Here is a 6,497-nt window from a genome sequence, read left to right as displayed (position 1 = left end):
AGGACCAGTGTGAGGGCTGCAGTGTCTTCAAGGTCAGGGCCCCTGCCTCCCATGTGCTTACCACCTGTGTGTGTGTGTGTGTGGTGTGTATATACATGTATGTGGGGTTTGTGTGTGGGGTGTGTAGGGTGTGTGTGTGGTGTGTATATGTATGTATGTGGTGTATGTCTGTGTGGTATGTGTGGCATGGGTGTGAGGGTGGTGAGTACGAGTGTGTGTGTGCATTTTGTGTGCATGTGTGTGCATGTGTGTGTGTACATGTGTGTGCATGCGCATGTGTGTGGTAAGTGAAGGCCTCTGGTGGCCTTGTGCAAGACCCTGGCCTGGTCCTCACCTGGGCGGCAGCTGCTCTCGGCCTGGCCTGTGGGGGCCTCTCCCGCATCATTACCTCCCTGAAGGTAACAAGTGGGCAGTTGACTTTTAAGGAACATGAGTTTCTAAGATGCCTTGGGAACCATTCCTGGGATCACTCTCCAGAGCAGCACGTTATCTGGAGAGGTGCAGGCCCGGAGCAAGAGGATGTCTGGCCATTGCTGCCACAGAATGTGTGCCTGCCAAGGTCACAGGGAGTGACGCCAGATACCTGGCTGCCTCAGAGAGCAGAGGCCGAGGGCAGTGGAGGAGCAGCGGGGTCCACCCTGGAGTGGTGTGGGGGGAGGGCGGGAGCTGCGGGCCCTCCCAACCAGGGGGCACTGCTCGGGCGCGGGGTGACATGCCTGTGCTCTGTCTGCCCTGTCCCCTGAGTCTGTCCCGGGGGCTTCTGGGAGTGAAAGAGGGGCAGTGGTGGGGCAAACCGGTCACAAACGATCACCCTCCCTGTCCCCAGCCCTTTCCAACAGGACGTGAAGCTCCTGCCTCCCAGAGTGCCTGTCCCAGCCGGAGGGACTGGGGCTGGCGGGGCAGTGGCCTTCTGTGGCCTTCTCTGACAGTCCAGGACTGGACCCGCAGGGACAGCTGGGAGTCGCTAGGCTGGCTGGGAAGCTGACAACAGCTTCCATCTGAAAACTAAGGTTGACCAGCTGTATTTGTGTCCCGAGCTGGAAAAATGCCCCCTCTCCAGAGCTTTGTCCTGGAAATCCACAGAAAAAATCCGTTAGAGGTCAAAGAACCCAATGAATGACAAGGGAAAGGACTTGGGACATGGTCAGGCCAAGTACATGCTGTTCCCAAAGCCGCTCCTATTAGCGAGCTCCCGGATAAAGCCGCCTGGGAGACAGGCCTCGTTGCCAAGAAGCAGCTCTGGGCTGAGCTCATCACAGGAACGAGTCCCTGCTGGGGATGCAGCTGGGGAGGGCGGCACGTGGGGGGAGAGCAGGGGGGGGGGAGCTGGAACCCCGTGGGGGGTGCTGGGCTGTGCATTCCTCCCCGAGAAACGCCCCCCCCATGAACCCCTGGGATGAAAAGTCATCTTCTTCATAAAAATGAAAACCAGTGCAGCCTCCATGGAGGGCGAATTCCCAGTAATTTCCCTTGTAGGAGTTTATCCCAAGGGCACATTTGGGGACCGACAGAAGGACTCGTGTGGACTGATCGTCACTGGGGTCACTTACACGAGCAGAGGATGGAGACATCCTCATGCCACATGGGAGGACCGTCCGGTCACATCACATCCAGATGCTGGGAACCCGTTTCCTAAAATTAAGCACGTGGGAGTTTTTTCTCACGCCACAGATTTAATTGGAAAAGGCAGATTACAAAACGGGAAAGCAAGGTGACCTCAGTTTTGGGGTATGCGTGTGACTGTGAGTATGTGTGAGTGTATGTGAGTGTGTGTGTGTGTGACTGTGAGTGTGTGTGTGTGTATGTGACTGTGTGTGTGTATGTATGTGTATGAGTACATGTGACTGTGTGTGCATGTTAGTGTGTGTGTTAGTATATGTATGTGAATATGTGAATGTATGTATGTCAGTGTGTGTGTTGCATGTATGTTAGTGTGTGTGTGAGTATATGTGAGTGTGTGTGTAAGTATGTGAGTGTGAGTGTGAACACACTCCCCAGGCCATGTCAAACTGGGGGAAGATCCTATAATGTGACTCATAGAAATAGCAACGCCCCACAGTGTGGATCTAGCTGCCATGTCCTGGCGGCGGGGACGTCGCTCTCCGGTAACAGGCGCTCGACGCCACGGTCAGGAGCCCACTGCAGGGGGCGGGAGGCGAGGCGAGGACTGATGTGATGATGGAAAGCTGGGGTTCCCTCCTGCTCCTGGGGCCGTCCCATTCCGCACAGAGTGGAGCCGTCAGCTCGGGGCCACCGCAGGCTGGGGGCTTAGGCTCGCAGTCCTGGAGGCTGGCAGTCCACAATCAAGGTGTTGGCCTGAGGCCGCTCCTTGTGCAGATGGCCGTCTTCTCCCCTTCTCCTCCCAAGGCTGACTCTTAATCTCCTCCTCTTATAAAGACGCCAGGCCTATGGGTTAGGGCTCACCCCAGCGTCCTTAATGACATCTTCAAAGACCCTGTCTCCAAACCCACCGCCATTCTGAGGAGCTGGGGGTTGGGAGGTGGACATATGAATGAGGGGAGGGGCACGGACACAGCTGAAAGGGTTGCAGTTCCCATGGACATTCGTGGAAAACAGGGTCGCAGGCAGGCAATGGCCACAGAAACGTCACAGACTGAATGAAAGGCTGCCCCGAGATGCACCGCACGTTCCCGTGGGGGAGGCGAGCCCGGAGGAGCCGGGGGACACCGTGGCGTCGGTTTCTAGAGGCTCAGGGCAGGTGCGCAGAGGGCCCTGGCCGCTGGCAACGCAGACTGTCATCTGGTCTCAGGTTTTGAAAACTGGACGGTTCTCTGCCCCACCCCCCATGCTGCTGTTCCTCACACGTTGCTTTTCTTTCTTTTTTCTGTTCTTCTTTTTGTTGGTCCAGAAGGGGGACAGAGGAAAGGAAAGAGGAACATTTTTCTCGAGTTAACTGGGTCACCCACCAGGGGGGCAGGGAAGGAGGGAGAATGTTGGGGAGACGCCTGCCGCACGCGGCGGGAAGGGAGGCAGGGAGGCGCCTGGGCCCGTGTCCAGGGCACGCGATGGGCCGGCCACCCGCAGGGCGCCAGGCCCAGGAGGAAACAAGGAAAGAAGGAAGTGCGTGGGGCCGCTCCGGGGTGCTCATGTTTTGCCTCGCCCCTGCTGTCCCGGCCTTCACCTGGGGGGGGGGGGGATATGTCCATTTTGCAGATGTGTAGACTGAGGCACAGAGAGGCAATAGTACATGCCCAGGTGTCCTCAAGGGGAGTGCTGGCGCCAGGGTTTGAAGCCAGGGCCCCCCCTAGCCCCAAACCCCAGTATGTCACTCACCCGTGCCGCCTCCCCTGGTCCTGGACAGTGGAGAACAGGAGCTGGGGTTCGAGGAGGGAGCTGTGGCTGCCGCTTGCTGTGTGTGCATTAGCAGCAGGTCACAACTGGGGGTTTGCAAGTTCAAGTGGGTTTCCCTCTGCAGGACGCCCCCCAAGCCCTCCCAGGCCACCTCTGCCCCCGGGTGGCGCCCCAACGCATCAGCCTCACGGCCGAACCCTTTAGGAAGCCATAGGAGGAAGCCCACCTTGGGGAGCCCCCATCCAGGCGGCTGCAGCCCCATGAGGTGCCCTGGTTCTCTCGGCCGATCAGGTTCAAGGACAGCTCTGGCCTGGCCTGGGAGAAGAAACAGGGAGGCCTCTCGATTCTTCCTCTCCCCCTGTCCCCAGAGCTGACTGAAAGGCGAGTGTGTGTAAGGCTCACTCCATCCCCCTGAGCCTCACTCCGGCCCATTGGCCTCCTGTGCCCAAGAAGGCCGAGCACTGGCCCCCAACCAGGACAAACTGTGCTTAACCTTCGGGACACAGGGCACATACCTGAGGGAGGAATTTGTATGTGTTCCCAGGAGTAAGGCTCAGTCCCCTGTCCAGAGCTCAAGGGCCACAAGCAGAGCACCACAGGCCCCCCTACCCCCCCACAACCCCGACTCCCTGCTGTCTTGTTCACCTCCCACATCCTAATGGGCCGCGGACCCTCATCCAAAGCCAAGGCTGCCAACAGAAACTGCCCTTCTTTCTCCCCAAATCTCCTAACTTGCAATTTAAAAAAATAATTTCCAAAAGTGGTATCAATAGAACAATGAATTCCTATCGATGGGTTTGGAAGGGGGACTTGCTTAGTTCATAGTTTCCTTCCTTGGGGTTTTAGCAAGACAGCCGCTTTCTAGTTTTCAAGCCCTGGCCGCGTAGATCACAAACAGCTGGGAACGGTTTTACGGCCCAGGGAACCGCCGGGCAGGCACCCACACACCCAGGCTGCTCCCTGCGCTCGGCGTGGCTCGCCTGCCCCCTTGTCGGCCCGGAGGACACCTGGCTGCCACCTGCTGGACCCAAACTTGGCTCGCTGGAGGGCAGGGGATCTACAAAGAAACCCGGGGTGCGGCTGGGCCAGTGTCCGGTGGGACCCGCCCAGCTGGCCAACGGGAAGAAACCTGCCCTGGGGGCTCGGCCGTCCGCTAGGGGCGCATGTGAGTCAAAGGCCGCGGGGGGACCCAAGGCTGGAGGCGACTCATCGGCTCCTTGCCACCGGTCCAGGTAAGACCCGCCCTCACTTCTCTCACTAACTCAACCCCTTTTCTTGTTGGCTAAAGGCCTCCGCACGGGCACGACGCAGAAAAGCCAGAGAAATTCCCAGGGCTTAAAACAGCGCCTGGCCCGTGGTAGGTCCTCACGCCAAGGCGTGTTGAGTTAATTCACTGCGATTACAGCAGCGAACGGCAGCTTCAGCCCGTCCTCTGCTGTTCGCATTTAACGCGTTAGCAGTTTCCCTCTGTTTCTTATTGTCTGCCAAATGCTATTTCAAAATAACCTATTTTATCGTAGAAGTAACTGCAGAGAAATACAGGGAAACAAAACAAAACAAATAAAAAGCCTTCGTTGTCACCATTCAGGTAGCTTTTAACCTACATTTTGGGATGTCGTCTCCGAACGGGTGGGGAATGGCTGCTGACAGGCACCAGGGTCTTTTGGGGATTATAATGAAAATGTTCTAGCCCTGGCCGGTGTGGCTCAGTGGTGAGAGCATCGACCCTCAGACTGAAGAGTCCCGGGTTCGATTCCGGCCAAGGGCATGTACCTGGGTTGCAGGCTCGATCCCTGGCCCTGGTCAGGGCGTGTGCAGGAGGCAACCAACCCATGTGTCTCTCTCTCACATCAATGTTTCTCTCTCTCTCTCTCCCCCTTCCCCTCTCTCTGAAAAGCAATGGAAAAAATATCCTCAGGGGAAGATTAAAAAAACAATTTAAAAGAAATGTTCTAGAATTAGACAATGGTGATAACTGCACAAAATTGGGAATATACTAAAAACAACTGAATTGGGTATTTTAAAATAGTGAATTTTATGTTAAATGAATTATATTTTAGTTTTCTAATTGCAAAAAAATAAAGACAACTAATGGTAAAATAAAAGTAACTCTACAGTAGAGAAACCTGGCAAACCCCCGCTCAGCCAGATGATCTAGGTTAACGTCATTGGTGGTAAATCATGATGATCTGTGTTCTTAATGTGATGTGTTGAGAACAGCACTTCCCCTCTGTGGTCTTCCTTCCAAAAAGCCACGACCTCTGTCTAAGCGTGAGAAAACCATCAAACAAATTCAACCTGAGGCACGTCCTAGAAGATCCAGAGCCAGCCCTCCTCCAAACTGTCTAGGTCACCAGACACAAGCCAGGTCTGAAAAACTGTCCCAGCCAAGAAGAGCCCCACAAGAGGAGACACAACAACTGAATGTCACGTGGTCCCCTGGATGGGATCCTGCATATAAGATGGACATTAGGGGAAACCTCAGGACATCTGAATAAAGTACAAATTTGGGTTAGTGAAAATGTGTGTCCATATCGGCACCTCGATTGCAACAAATGAGCAGCACATTATAATGTGAGATGCTAAAAACAGGGTAACCCGTGGGGTGGGGGTCCGTGGGAACCTCCACACTCTCTTTGCAGCTGTATGTAAATCTGAAACTTCTAAAGTTTAAAACATTTCTTTTTTAGAAGATAGCAGCAGTGGCCGCCCCTGTCTCACCAGTCCTCGTGAGTCAGTGTGAGTCTGTGCGAGTCAGTGTCCCTGCGGCAGGCACGGCATTCGAAGGCAACGATGCGAAAATGACTGGGAGGCACTTTCCAAGAAGGCGTCTAAAGACCAAGGGTTTTGGAGACACTCTGTCAAAAACTCATCAAGTAGTTTTGCAAACATGATCCTCTTGGGAACGTCAACAGGCCGGCAGGACATCCTGAGGAGCAGCCCATCCTCATGGCTGCTGGGACCCCAGTCAGCACTGGATGGATTCTTTGTTCCAAACGTCAGCAGGGGTCCGAGGCGGCCCTGCTTCCCACCTGTGGGCCGGAGGCTTCTGCGGACCGACGCCTGGCTGGGGGTTCGGATCCGGTCTGGGGCCAGAGCCACCCGCGGGCGTGGGCGTCGCCAGCTGACTTGGCTTTGCACAGCACCCTCCTTCCCACCACGGCCTGGCGTGTCCAGCCCTCGGA

Source organism: Miniopterus natalensis, chromosome 8 (genome assembly GCF_054644295.1).
Source record: "Miniopterus natalensis isolate mMinNat1 chromosome 8, mMinNat1.hap1, whole genome shotgun sequence".
Taxonomy (NCBI): Eukaryota; Metazoa; Chordata; class Mammalia; order Chiroptera; family Miniopteridae; genus Miniopterus; species Miniopterus natalensis.
Note: the sequence above shows the minus strand (reverse complement) of the source record.